General features: G+C 40.2%; 1 protein-coding gene and 1 long non-coding RNA gene across 2 annotated transcripts in view; both read right to left on the reverse strand.

The window, feature by feature from the left end:
• Positions 1–15338, reverse strand: part of MAP4K4 (mitogen-activated protein kinase kinase kinase kinase 4) — a 200225-nt gene that overhangs the window by 141885 nt on the left and 43002 nt on the right.
• Positions 1802–15338, reverse strand: part of LOC118501172 — a 32995-nt gene continuing 19458 nt past the window's right edge. The window contains exon 3 of the long non-coding RNA XR_004903779.1: positions 1802–1813. This is a non-coding gene — a long non-coding RNA (uncharacterized LOC118501172). The remainder of the gene's footprint in view (positions 1814–15338) is intronic.

Here is a 15338-nt window from a genome sequence, read left to right on the forward strand (position 1 = left end):
AGAAGAGGCAACCACACATTGATGGCTCTCTCCCTCTCTTTCTCTTCCTTCTCCTCCTGCTAAAAATAAATAAAGTCTTTTAAAAAAATAAAAATAAAAGACTCCATTAAAAATAGAAAGCAAACAAAAAAGTTAGTATTGCACTATCAATAAAACGGAATTAAAATTTTCTGCCCCATTATAGATGACAAAAGAATCTGAAACTATTCTCACCATAAAAGTTATCAGATAAACTTCTGGTGCTTAAAGAATTGCTCTCTGGGAAACTGACTACTCAGAATTAACTCATTTCCTGCCTTTTTCAAATAACTGAGGTTTGAGAGGTTCAAAATCATATGCTAACTGCACAGAAATTTTCAGCTACCCAACTTTGTTCTTAGAAGAAGAAATCAGCAAACAGCAGATGGCCAGAAAATGCCACCTGCACCTGTGTCTTAAAGTGAGGCAAGAGCCAGCAGGTGGCTGTGAGGCAAGGCGAAGCCCACCTGGCCAAGACTCTGCCATAAGTGCACTGCCACCCATTTCTCCTGTATCCCAAGTCCAAGGACAAGGTTGCACACCAGCTCAAGTTTCCTCACCTCCTCACAGAAAGCAGGGGTACAGGAGAACACTCTGGTCTTGGTCAGAAGATAGCCTCTGCAAATCTGATGTCTACAATTCAGTAAGTAGAAAAAAAACTAAATTTCATTAATTAAAAGATCAAATTCTCTAAATCTACTCTGTCCAATTTCAGAAGACACGTCAAGACTTCTATGTTCTCTTGTTTATATATGCTAAGACAAATTCCACTGATAAATTTTAAACAGCTAGATTCCTCATAGTTCTTAGCAGAGTGGTAAAGAAAAAAAGTGCCAGAAACACCTTAGGAAAACAGGCAGTCCCTTTACCCTCTCTCATGGTTTTCTTCCTTCAAGTACTGTTTCTGAGAGTGGTTTACAAATGTGGAATGTTTTTATCCCTGGTAAAAACAGTTATCACATCTGGGTGGGAGAGTAGAGCAAAAATAAAGGGTAAAAGCATCTTGTCAGGAAAATGTGAGTCCCCATGAAGAGGATCAATATGCAATCCCAACACCTGGGCAGGGAATAGACAACACATTTACTGAGAAGGGTCACTGCTGCACAGAGCTGGATGGAGCCTTGAACACTTGATCCAGGAATGACCCAATCAATGCTACAAGTCACTCACTGAAACAAGGGCCACAACTCTCCTATAATCCCCTATAAAGAACTCTTTGTTTTGTTACTTTCCCCATTTTAAGAATATTACTGACCAAATGTGAACCCTAAGAAAGACTCTCAGATCAGTATGTATGTTTTAGAAGCATCAGACCTCACACCCCTAAAAATAAAGGCAGTCTCCTGCTTTATAGCTGTCCCCAAGAAACCTTAGCATTGGATTAATTCAGGTCATTCTCACAAATCCCTGAGACTCTTATAAATTTGAAGTTTACCCTTGCTCTAGTCTTACTAGCCCCATCAAGTAGAAACTTGAGGCCAAGTTAAGAACTGAATGCGAGCAACTTTCTCTTTTTAAGACTCTTAAGTAAAACCTCTTTTTAAAAAGGGAAGATGTACTAGGTTGGATGAAAGCCTCTCTTTTCACTTGAGATTTAAAATCTGCAGAGAAAAATGTGTGTGTTTCTTTAGGCTTCTAAATTATAATTTACATATTTGGGGGGTAAAGGTGGAAACTACTTTTTCACTGTCCCATTCATGGAGAGAGTGATAATGCATGTCTTCTTTCACCCATTTCAAAAAATACTATACTAATAATATATGTCTGTATGTCCTAAGCAGTCAGTGTGAGTCCCCTCTCTTTCACTTGCATAATCCTAAATACCCTACTACCAGTCAAAACCTTTACAATGAAACCGTGGTAGAAACAATGAGCAGGGCCTCTGAACCAGAGCCAGCTGATGAAAAGTAGGAGGGCAGGCATACAACAGGACACTATTTCCATGAAAATAAGATAGGGAGGGCAAAAGGAAGTGGGAAAGGAGTGCTAAATAGGGTTAGTTGTCACTCATTTTATTCAGGCCAAAAGCTCGCACTAAATTAAAGAGGCTTCATTATTTTTGGCACACACTTACACAACATAAACATCCTAACAGGGGTGAGAAGACTGAGAAACAGAAAAGCAAGGGGAGGGAGAGGGCAGGCAGCATGATTCAAAGCTAGAGATCAGGAAAGAAGCCATTCATTTTAAAGGCTTAAGGAAAACAGCAGCAGTCCAAAGAGGTCACTGAAGAGAATAGGCACTCCCAAATTACCTGCCAGGTTCCAGTCCACAGCCCCACTGCCTCAGGCTGTGGCCTCCACAGTCTGCTCAAAATAAACAAGAAGCTGGCAGTATCTGCCTGGGAGACCTCAAAACAAAATCCCAAGTGTGTGGAAGTTAGAGCTCAGATTCACTGCTGGGGGTTACCTTTCCTCCAGAGTCAGACTGAAAGGAACCCAAGAGTGTAGGACTTTGAAGGGTCCTTTACAACTGTTCTACTGCCCAGAAGGCAAGACTCACTGCAGCATGTGAGGCCCTGGAATCAATCACAGCAGTAACATTTTCTGAGTGTATAACCCTAAGACAAAAACTTAGCATGTTTTACTTTATTTAATACTGACAGCCCTATTAGTTACTTATCCAGAAAAATAACTTTCACCACAATGTCCCATAACTAGTATATGCTAGAACACAGCCAGCTGATCCCAAAGCCTACACTTTGAACCACGAGGCCAGCAGTTCTCAAAGTTTTTAGTCTCAGGATCTCTTTATAGTCATAAAAACTGAAAACTCCAAAAAGCTTTTGTTTAGGTGGGTAATGTCAGTATTTACCACATTAGAAATTAAAACTGGCTTCATTTGGTCGAAAAGATGCCGGCTTTGTTCCAGGGAGCGTGATTCTAGGCTTCTGTGCAGGGGAGAGAAACTCGACCCTTGGCGGAGGAACAGAGCAGGTGGCCTAGGTTACCAAAATATTTTTGAAAACAGGACATCAAAAATTATAGCGGACATTGAAAAACCTGACGGTAAGGAGACTGCTTCAGGACAACAGGGACCCAGGGATCAGTGCGGGGACCAGGGGTGTTGCAGTCCCCAGGCCTGCTGCTCCTGGGTCAGCCTCAGGGCACCCAGGAGAGTGGAGTCACTGCTCCCTCCCTGGACTGCTACTACGGGGGTTGAGCAACACCAGGGAGACCTTGTGGCTTGAAGGCACACAGAGGGAAGTTGGATTGGGAGACAATCACCCAGGGGCTGCGAGCACCCACCCATAGCCCTGGGAGAAGTGAGTGCCTCCAGCTGGCATGACCAAGGGCGGCCTGGACGTGCGCCCAAGCCCCCAGCCTGGTGGGAGCGTGGATCCGTGGAAAACCCAGACCTCGCAGCCCTGAACAAAGAAAGGGCGCCGGCATTCTCAGGTTTCTGGGGCCTGCAGTAGTGAACTGTGGAAACGCACGGCCCCTCGGGAATCCTGACTCTCGTGCTGTGAACCCGGAAGGGACGCAGTGCTTAGAGCGTTCCTAGAGCCCAAAACTGAAAAATTTGGTGGATGGGCACGCCTCTTTACGATCCCCAGAGATTGCACCGTGAAAAGTCACAGGTGCTTCCCAAAAACGTAGCGCCCCCACGGTGAAATTTGGGGGAAGGGCGCATCTCCTTGCGATCACCAGAGCTTGCATCCTGAAACCGAAAAAAAAAAAAAAAGCAGGAGCCCTGGGGGGCGGGGGCGGGCGGAGGCTGGGAGACTGCAGCAGTGAGCTCCGCAGAGCATGCTCTGGAGCGCCCAGGGTCCTGTAGAGGAAAGGCACAGTGGCTCCGGGGAGAGCGCCCTGCTGGCCCTGGGGATAGTACCTGAGAGACTTACTGAGATTTGACTGGGAAGAGTGATAAGCATTTCAAACGCCCCTCAGCCTGCTGGAGCCAGCAAAACCAAAAAAACTGATCTGGCCAGTTAGAAACCAACAAGAGGTTTTTTTGTTTTGTTTTGTTTTGTTTGGCTGTTGTTTGTTGATTGATTTTATCTTATGTTTTAAGTGACTTTTTATTGTTCAATTCTTCTTATTTTTATATCTCTCAATCCCTTATGTTTCTCTTCCATTCATCCTAGTATTATTCCTTCCACTCCAAATTTATCTCTCCTGCACTCCATCTTCTGTTTTTCCCTTTTTTTTGAGCTTGCAACTTACTGCTAATTTGTATTATCTTTTTCTCACTTTTCTGAAATTTTTTATTTTAATAGTATTTTGGTATTCTTTTTCTTTCTGCATAATCGTCTTTGCTTGGCTAATTATACGGTCATTTGATAGGTTCCCCTGTTATCTCAGTCACAGTGTGTTGATAATTTACTATCCTTCATCTGTGTTCCATTAGTACACCTCTCAAGGTTCTATAATCCTTATTCTTGTTATCTAGATCTCATAGATTCTGCCACAAGATTGTTGCTTTAATATTACTGTAAATAATACCTAGTTCATACAATTGTAAATACTACAACACCCCTCCCAGATCTCAGCCCACTTCACAATTTCCTGAACTGTATTACTGTGGGGGTTGTCTCTATTCTTTTACACACTACTCCTATTTACTAATCTTTATTCCAACCCTACCTCAGAATCAGACCTCCCACAGCCTCACAGCTTTCTAGATTCAACTAACAATCCTTTCGTCCCCAATAAGAGTCTTACCTTCTTTCCATCTTTTCTAAAACGTGGCTAGTGGGGTGGAGGATCATGGTTAACACTGTAAGTAGCCAAAGGATATCCCATTTCTTCTATACTGGCTGCTAATGTAAATATCATAGTATACCATCTTGCTGTCTTAAACCATTTTGCCTTACTCCCCCAACTGATCACAAAAAAAGAGTAGGGGGAAGTTGTGAACACCAGGATACACAAGGGAGACAGCACCACTGAATCTCACAGGTATTCTACCACAGAAGTTCACATCATAATCACGGGGAACCAGAACAGATCAATTCAAGAAACACAGGCTAACAAGAAGAATCGCACATACACTGAGAAAACAAAGAAACAATCCTCAAATGAAGGGAAAAGAGGAATCCTCGGAAAAAATGCTAAACCAAGGAGAGGCAAATCAACTATCAGATATTGAGTTCAAAACAATGATTATCAGGAAGCTCAATGAGTTCACAATGAGCTACCAGAAACTAGAGGGAAGCTACAACGATCTCACTGCACACTATATAAACATGAAAAAGGAAATAGAAACTCTCAACAAGGGCCAATAGGAAACGAAGAATGCCATTTCTGAACTGAGGAACACAGTAGAAGGAATGAAAAGCAGGATCGATGAAGCAGATCGGATTAGCGAGCTACAGGACAAAGTAAAAAACACAACCCAGAAAGAGCAAGAAAAGGAAAAGAGGCTCAGAAAGAATGAAGAAGGATGAAGAGAAATACAAGACAATATGAAACGTAATAATATCCATATAATAGGGGTACCAGAAGGAGAAGAAGAGCAACGGAGAGAAAACCTATTTGAATAAGTAATGATGGAAAATTTCCCTAATCTGATGAGAGAAAAAGTCACACAAATACAGGAAACACAGACAGTCACAATCAAGAGGAACCCAAAGAGGCCCACCTCAAGACACATCATAATTAAAATGGCAAAATTTCAAGACAAAGAGAGAATCTTAAAGGCAGCAAGGAGAAAACAGGAAGTAACACACAAGGGAGCCCCAATAAGGCTAACAGCTGACTTCTCAATGGAAACATTCCAAGCCAGAAGAGAATAATGAGAAATATTCCAAGTAATGAGAACCAGAGGTCTGCAACCAAGGCTACTTTACCCAGCAAGGCTCTCAATCAACATAGAAGGCCAAAAAAGAACCTTCCCAGAAAAAAGAAGTCTAAAAGAATACACCTCCACCAAACCAGCTCTGCAAGAGATTCTAAAGGGACTGCTTTAAGGAAAGGAAGGAAAAGAGAGAGAGAAAGGGGGGGGGGGCACACACACATACATAAAAGACAATAAATAAGTACCTATCAATAATAACCTTAAACGTAAATGGATTAAATGCTCTAATCAAAAGACATAGTATAGCTGAATGGATAAGAAAAAATGACCCACACATATGCTGCCTACAAGAGACCCACCTCAGAATAAAAGACCTGCACAGGCTGAAAGTGAAGGGCTGGAAACAAATCTTCCAAGCAAACGGACAGGAAAAAGAAGCTGGGGTAGCAATACTCCTATTAGACAAAATAGACTTCCAAAAAAGGTCCATAAAGAGAGACCCAGAAGGTCACTTCATAATACTCAAGGGAAGAATCCACCAAGAAGACATAAATATTGTAAATATATATGCACCCAACATAGGAGCACCCAAATACATAAAGAAAATCTTAGAGGACTTCAAGAAAGATATGGACAGCAACACAATTATAGTGGGGGATTTTAACACCCCACTATCAAAAATGTACAGATCTTCCAAACAAAATATCAACAAACATATTGTGGCATTCAACAATACCTTAGATGAAATGGGTTTTACTGATATATACAGAGCCCTCCATCCCAAAAAAGCTAAATACACATTCCTTTCAAATGTACACGGAACATTTTCAAAGACTGACCATATGATAGGATGCAAAACAAGCCTCAAAAATTTCAACAAAATTGAAATTACACCAAGCATTTTCTCGGATCACAACAGACTGAAGCTAGAAACCAACCCCAAGGAAAAAAATCCAAAACACTCAAAATCAGGGAGATTAAATAGCATGCTATTAAACAATGAATGGGTCAAGAATGATATTAGGGAAGACCTAATATCATTAGGTCTTCTAAAGGTTTGGAAAACCTTTTTCCAAAAGGTTTCTGGAAAAAAATGAAAACAAACTCACAACAACCCAAAACTTATGCGACACAGCCAAAGCAGTCCTGAGAGGGAAGTTCATAGTGATACAGGCCCACCTAAAAAAGTTAGAAACATTCCAAACAAACACCTAACCATACCTCTACAAGAACTCAAGGAACAACAACAAAGACAGCCCAGAGCAAGCAGAAGGAAGGAAATAACCAAGATCAGAGCAGAATTAAATAACATAGAGACTAAAAGCACAATTCTAAGGATCAATGAATCCAAGAGCTGGTTCTTTGAAAAGATGAACAAAATCAACAAGCCTTTAAGCAGACTCATCAAGAAAAAAAGAGAGAAGACCCAAATAAACACAATCAGAAATGAAAGAGGAGAGATTACAACAGATACCACAGAAATACAAAGGATTGTAACAAATTACTACGAAGAACTGCATGCCAAGAAATTTGAAAACCTAGATGAAATGGATAACTTTCTAGAAAAATATATTCTTCCAAAACTCAATGAAAAAGCAGAAAGCCTGAACAAACCAGTAACAGAAAAAGAAATTGAAGCAGTAATCAAAAAACTCCCAACACACAAAAGCCCGGGACCAGATGGTTTCACAGGAGAATTCTACAAAGCATTTAAGGAAGAGCTAACCCCTATCCTTCACAGATTATTCCAAAAAATCCAAAAAGATGGGAGACTCCCAAACTCTTTTTATGAAGCCAGCATCATCCTAATCCCAAAAACAGATAAAGACACAACAAAGAAAGAAAACTTCAGACCAATATCACTGATGCACATTGACGCTAAAATCCTCCACAAAGTACTGGCAAACCGCATCCAACAATACATTAAAAAGATCATACACCATGACCAAGTGGGATTCATTCCAGGGATGCAAGGATGGTACAATATTCGCAAATCAGTAAATGTAATGCATCACATAAACAAAAGCAAAGACAAAAACCACATGATCATATCAATAGATGCAGAAAAAGCATTTGATAAGGTACAGCACCCATTCATGATAAAAACACTCGGCAAAGTAGGAATACAGGGAGCATTCCTCAACATAATAAAGGCCATGTATGAGAGACCTACAGCCAACATCATACTCAATGGGCAAAAATTAAAATCTTTTCCACTAAGATCAGGAACAAGACAAGGCTGTCCAATTTCACCACTTCTATTCAATATAGTACTGGAAGTTTTCGCCACAACGATCAGACAAGAAAAAGAAATAAAAGGCATCCAAATCAGAAAGGAGGAAACAAAACTGTCACTGTTTGCAGATGACATGATAGTGTACATAGAATATCCTATAGACTCCACCAAAAAACTGCTTGACCAAATGAATGAATTTGGCAAAACAGCGGGATACAAACTCAGTATCCAGAAATCAAAGGCATTTCTATAACCAACAATGAAACAGCAGAAGCAGAAATCAAGAAAAAAAAATCCCATTTGAAATATCAAAAAGAAAAATAAAATATCTAGGAATAATCCTAACCAGAGGGATAAAAGACCTGTATTTAGAAAACTACATAACGCTCAGGAAAGAAATCAAGGAAGACACAAACAAATGGAAACACATACCGTGTTCATGGATTGGAAGAATTAATATCATCCAAATGTCCATACTACCCAAACCAATTTACACATTCAATGCAATTCCTATTAAAGTACCAATGGCTTATTTCACAGACATAGAACAAACACTTCAAAAATTTATATGGAATCATAAACAACCCTGAATAGCTGCTGCAATTTTGAGAGAGAAGAGTAAAGTAGGAGGGATCACAATACCTGACACTAAACTATACTACAAGGCCACTGTAATCAAAACAGCCTGGTACTGGCATAAAAACAGGCACATGGACCAATGGAACAAAACAGAGAGCCCAGAAATAAACCCAAGTCTCTACGGCCAATTAATATTTGACAAAGGAGGCAGCAACATAAAATGTAGTAAAAATAGCCTCTTCAACAAATGGTGTTGGGGAAACTGGACAGCTACATGCAAAAAAATGAAACTTGAGCACAAACTTACACCTTATACAAAAATAAATTCAAGGTGCATAAAAGACTTTAAAACATGACACCATTAAAGTCCTAGAGGAGAACGTAGGCAGGAAAATCTCAGATATTTCACAAAGAAACTTTTTTACTGACATGTCCCCTACATCAAGGGACATAAAGGAAAGAATAAACAAATGGGACCTCATCAAAATTAAAAGCTCCTACATGGCTAAAGAAAATAGTATCAAAATAAAAAGAGAACCAACTGTATGGGAAAGATATTTGTGACTGATACCTGAGACAAGGGTTTAATCTCCAAAATATATAAAGAACTTACACGACTACACTCTAAGAAGACAAGGAACCCAATTTAAAAATGGGCAAAGGGACTTGAACAGACACTTCTCCAAGGAGGACATACAGAGGATCCAGAGACACATGAAATGATGTTCAATATCGCTAGCTACCAGAGAGATGCAAATTAAAACCACAATGAGATACCTCTTCACACCAGTCAGAAAGGCCATCATAAACAAAGCAACAAACAACAAGTGTTGGAGAGGTTGTGGAGAAAGGGGTACCCCAGTGCACTGTTGGTGGGACTGCAGACTGGTCCAACCACTATGGAAAGCAGTATGGAATTTCCTCAGAAAACTAAAAATGGATCTGCCTTTTGACCCAGCAATTCCACTTCTGGGACTATATCCTAAGAACACTAAAACACCAATCCAAAAGAACCTATGCAACCCAATGTTCATAGCAGCACAATTTACAATAGCTAGGTGCTGGAAGCAACCTAGATGCCCATCAGTAAATGAATGGATCAAAAAACTATGGTACATTTACACAATGGAATTCTATGCAGCAGAAAGAAAGAAGGAGTTCCTACCCTTTGCAACAGCTTGCATGGAGCTGGAAAGCATTATGCTAAGCAAAATAAGCCAGGCAGTGAAAGACAAATACCATATGATCTCACCTTTAACAGGAACTTAAACAACAAAACAAAGAAACAAGCAAAATATAACCAAAGACACTGAAATAGAGGACAGGCTGACAGTGACCACAGGGGAGAGAAGAGGGAATTTCAGGGGAAATGGGAAGGGTTTACAGGAACAAATTTAAAGGACACATGAACAAAAACTAGGGGGAAGGTGGTAATGGGAACGAAGTGGGGAGGGTTGGGTGGGTGGGCTGGATTAGGAGTAAAAGAAAGAAAACTGTACTTGAACAATGATTAAAATTTAAAAAAGAAATTAAAACTGAATAATTAAAGGGGGAGAGGAGGGAAAGAAACAAAACTCCTCTGATCTAATTTAGAGAATGAGCAAGGAATCCCTCATTAACAGTCTGTGATATGCTCACAGGAGAGAAAAAAATCTATCAACCTCCACACTTTCAAACATAAAATGAAGAAGTTAATAATAAAATGGTGTTAAGAGTCGTCAAGCATCACAATGTTGGATTGAGTCTCATATCGTTCTTTTTTAAAAATTCTTTATGGTTTTAGGTGAGAGAAATAACCTCTACAGGTTATAGTCCCATCATCTATAGCTTTGGGAATAACAACTAATAGGTGTATTTTCAGGGCAGAAGACTCAGTAGGGTGTCTGGCATATAAACATTCAAATGCTGACAGTAATCTCTGCTAGTATTATTAGCTATGCAGAAGGAGAGAAAGACTAAGTAGAGAATTTTCCACTTCCACAAAATGTAGCAAAGTTTTCTAAAGACATGTTTCCTTCCCTTACTCTAGAAATAAGGTTCTTTTCAAAATGAGTAAGGGAACAGCTTTGCTTATGCTGACATTGCAAGCCAAGACTAAAAACTATCTTCAAATATTTATTTTCCCAGTACAATGTTTACATTTCTTTCTGTATTCACAACAGCCTTGAAAAGAACAGTTACTGCAGACACTAAAGTCAAAAAGCACAGCTCTGAGTTTTGATTCTGCTGGAAAAAAGGAAATAATCTTCACTGTGTGGTGCTACAATTTATATAATGAATTAGAGTCACAAGACAATCAAGTAAGTTTTAGATTATGATGGTTAGGGGAAAATCAGTGAAGGTGATACAAATCACCCTCGAAGCCAAAGACATAGGCAGACTGTCTACTGAAGGCTCACTGCTATTTTCCATCCTCCCAGGATACTCAATGTCCCTCCAGGGGCCTCTAGTCCACAGACCCACAGGCTGCAACAACATGTTAAGGTCCCTCCACCTTTTCCCCTAGGTGTAAAATAATGAGTGGTCTTCCCTACAGCACAGGAAAGGCCAAAGTCTCAGACATAAGTAAGAAAAGAGGGAAGAAGGGTAACTGCCCTGCTAACATTTATAGGTTAAGAGGCAGAAGCCACTGTGTGGGCACCAAGGCTTGTTCCCCCAATACAGAACTGCAACAGTTGACCTCTCAAATAGTGATGGCCAAACAAGGAACTGATTAACAACTCTAACCTATCTGAATGAATTCTGAATTCATTTCTGGAGTTTAAGTTAGAGATTAACTGGAAATTTTATCTGCCATTATTTAAAGAAAACAAGTTTTCAGAATCACATTTATCTTAACCTTTTTTAGTGAACAGAGTTTATGAAAAGTAAGTGTATATAATAAGCCCTAGTTCAATTAGGCATAGAGTACTCCGACTGAGAAAGTAGCTGGCAACCTCCAGGGAACTTAAATTATAACCACAAAGAACCCAACACACAGTATACCAGCTATTATGGAGTTAACTTCTGCTTTAATATTTCTTAAGCTACACTGAATTATTATAAAGATAATATAGTGAAAAGAACTCTTTAGAGTCAAATGATATTCCAGCAAAAAATATTTTAGGGCTTTTATCAATGAAGAAGGTAACTGCTTTCATTTATATCCTATATATAAAATGCCTTCATGAATGTGTTTTCCTTTTGGGTCATCCAAGTTGTAAACAGAAGGCAAAGAACTTGTACTTTCCCCCACTAAGAGAACTTAAAACTATGGGGAACAGGTTCTAGGGGATGACCCATTGTGCTCATGTACAGCAGGAGTTTATGCCACATGGAAATCTATATCCCTTACTGATATTTTTATATTTTTAAAAAACACTACCATCCTCATTTAATGTCTGTCTATTTAGTGAACATCAACTGTGTGAAGGAGGACAGTACTGTGTGGATATCAGTGTATCTGAGCAGCCAGCTGCAGAGATATTGTGGAACCTTGTCATGGGATTGTCAGAATGGCTTCACCTCTGACCCTGCTTACCAGGCCCTGTACCATCACTTAAAAAAATAAAAAACCCAGATCCTCTCTTAATCTAGTGATTAAGTGTCTCCAGGAATTATGGAAGACAACCATGATTAAAAGGACAATAAGCGAATGCCCTACCAGAGTTACCAAAGAATATGATGGCCAGCAGCAATCATACTTAATATGTGTCACTTTATGAACATGACCTTATTTAATCCTGACAAAGATTATCTCTTGACCAAACTCTAGCCAGGCTTCTCCAAGCCCTCTTCTCAACTAGGCCTTAAACTTGGCCTATAAAGGCTTGAACTCACACAGAGTTTCTATAACAGTTCAAGGTTGCATCCCTAGGGTGACCATACGCTCTGTTAAAGCGCCTGCCTAAGAAAACCCAAGCTGGCAAAAGGAGTAATTGTGTGACTGTTCCAGCCAATGCCTGAAGACAGAGCCTATCTCCCAGTCTCTGTGGGAGGTAGGAGCCTAACTTCAGTTAGTGCTAGTGAGCAAACCCAGATGGAGTTCACATGACCCAATCAATACCCACTTCCCCACTCTACAGAGGTCCAGTTCATCCCCTCCCTACTCCTCATTCTCCCTTTAAAACACCCAGTTGCCCCTACAAATTGAGGTTGAGTCCAGTTCACGTTGGACTTTTCCCACTTTGTTCATCTTTGACAGTCTTCACCACCACCTCATAAATAGGCACTACCGGGATTACCTTAATCTAGAGCTGAAAAAGTGAGTTCCTAAATTCAGCCTTTACCCCAGGGTTCTGCCTATTTGATGGCAGGCCAGGCAAACAGTGATCTCCTCACTCCTAAACACTTCCTTTAAACTACATGGCCCCCCTTGGAGGACCCAGAAAGCAAAGCAGAGGGACAAGGGACAAGAGGGGAGGGAGGTCATTAGATGCTAAACAAAAAACAGGGCACTCCCAAATCTGTGAGAATGGTAAGAGGATAAGACAGGTTCAAGATGTCTAGGACAAGAAATCACTGAACCAAAATGCATTCTGCAGATTATCCCATTTCTTTCTCTCCACAAAGCCCCAAGCACTGAATCACCTCCCAAAGCCAACAACTATCAATTTTGTTCAACTGAAACTGATTTCAATTGCTCTGTATAAAAAGACATCCTACTGCTCTTTTTGTTAATGGACATGTAAGTCACTCCTAGTACTGATGGAGGGAATTTCTTTCTCAATATACTTTACCTACCATGCTTTTTTTTCTACCTTGGGTTGGCCACTGTGTTCATTAAAAGTCTAAGTCAGTTTCTTGTCATTTCTTTTGTTCACTGGATTAAGAGAGGATCTGGGTTTATGTAGATACTTTTTGGTGTTTGAAGTTTCCCAGTGTATTTTAGTGATTTCAGAGAAGTAAAAAAGAGCCGCTCCAATTTTGTTTGGGGGTGAGGCAAAGGGGGCACTGTCACTTTTAAGCTGACCTTCCTTGGTGATGAGAAGGCAGTAGAAGCCCAGTCCAGAGTGAGCTTTGAGTGAAACCCTGGTTCTGGGGCAGCCCTGACACCTCCTAGCTATGCAATGCTGCCCTGTGAGGTAACCTCTCTGATTTTCATAATAACTCCAAAAGCTGACAAAGAGCACGAGATCACCAATATTAATTCATGCCACTTCTTTCTGTTTCCATCCATTTCTAGCAAACTTAAAAAGTACAGAGGTTAAAGGAGACAGGAATCTAAAATGAAGGAGCAAGAAGGGAAGAGAGAGTAGAGAGAAAAGGCATAATTTGAGCCTGAATCATAGTGAATAACCAGAAAATGACAGCTTTTTTCCTTTTCAAACTTAATTTCACCTGAGTCACCTATTCCAGACATAGGCTCTGGACCTTGAGCAAGTCAAAAGGAGTGGCAGAGAAAGGAAAAGTAACACCCACAATCTTTAAAGTGTACATTCATCAGCATGTTGAATAAAACACTAAGCAGCCCTACCTCCAGACTACTCTAAACCTGTCTGTTTTCCAGTTATCACTAATGGACATTTCCCAACCTCATACTCAGACCCATCAAAGAGACAATTAGTAATAGGGACAAAAACTCACATTAGGTAAGGCCTAAGTGACTTAATTAATTCGGAGGAATAATGCATACTTCTAAATCTGAACCCATGTAACCAATGCAATTTAATCCAATAATTAAAAAGAGGGCACAGCCCTCATTACCCAAATTGAGAGAGAGGGAGCAGCTTATATTACTGCTGTAGTTAATCAACAGCTCTGGTCCAATTTTCGCATCTCCCAGAAACCATACCCCACTCACAATGTCTGACCCACAAACACACACCCACCCCAACTGAAAGAAAATGCACTAGAGGTCAAAATGGCAGCTCTTCCAGGTGACAAATAATTTCACAAGATTATACTTTATCAGAAGCTTTAGCATCTGTGTTTCATGGATTTGTCATAGTGACTAAGTTTTCATAATCAAAACTCCAAATTGCACAATAGCCCGTATTCCTGTGTGTGGACAGCTCATGATAACACTGTGAGCACCTCACACCGGCCTCAACAGTAAAAATGAGTTGTCAAAGAGAGAAAGGAAGGAAATGTGGAAGGGAGAGAGAGAAAAGAAGAGAGGCAGAGAAGGATTAATTTCTTTGATACTAAGCTTTCATTGTGTTTATTTTAATTAACTATCTTTCCAAAGTGTTCTTTCAGTCAAAGTGTTCATTCTCTTTAGTAAGTGCACACCCACCATGCGCCAAGTCCAAGTCCAGTAAGTGTTGTGAGCACAGGCTCTGCAGGTCTCACAGAGCAACATCAGAATAGCAGAGATCAACAATCACTACAGCAAAATGTGAAGAGTGTCACCAAGTTAGAATAGGGCACAGGGAACACACTGCAAAGGAGTTTATCTTGTGTAGGACTGTCAGAAAAAATATTGAATGTAACTTCTCTGAATAATTGAGGGTGAGCAACAGAACAAGTTTTTACAATGCACTAGAGCTAAATTTAAAACACATAAAGACCAGTTATGTATCAGGTATAATGATAAGCAAGGGAACAGGCAGTGGACATCCTTCTCCAGCACTAATCCAAGATTATACAGATAATTGTAAAAATGCAACTGTGCCACATGCTATAACAGCAAGAGACAGTGCTCAGAGTGCCTATATTTGTGACCAGGATCCAGCAGGGGACATCAGGGAAAGACTGGAAAAGTCTTCTGTGCCTGACACGCAAGAACAAGACAAGAAGCAGAGGCAAGCAAATGGCCAGTGCAATGGCAGTATGAAGATGGACC

The sequence above is a fragment of the Phyllostomus discolor genome, chromosome 6 (assembly GCF_004126475.2).
Source record: "Phyllostomus discolor isolate MPI-MPIP mPhyDis1 chromosome 6, mPhyDis1.pri.v3, whole genome shotgun sequence".
NCBI classification, from domain to species: domain Eukaryota; kingdom Metazoa; phylum Chordata; class Mammalia; order Chiroptera; family Phyllostomidae; genus Phyllostomus; species Phyllostomus discolor.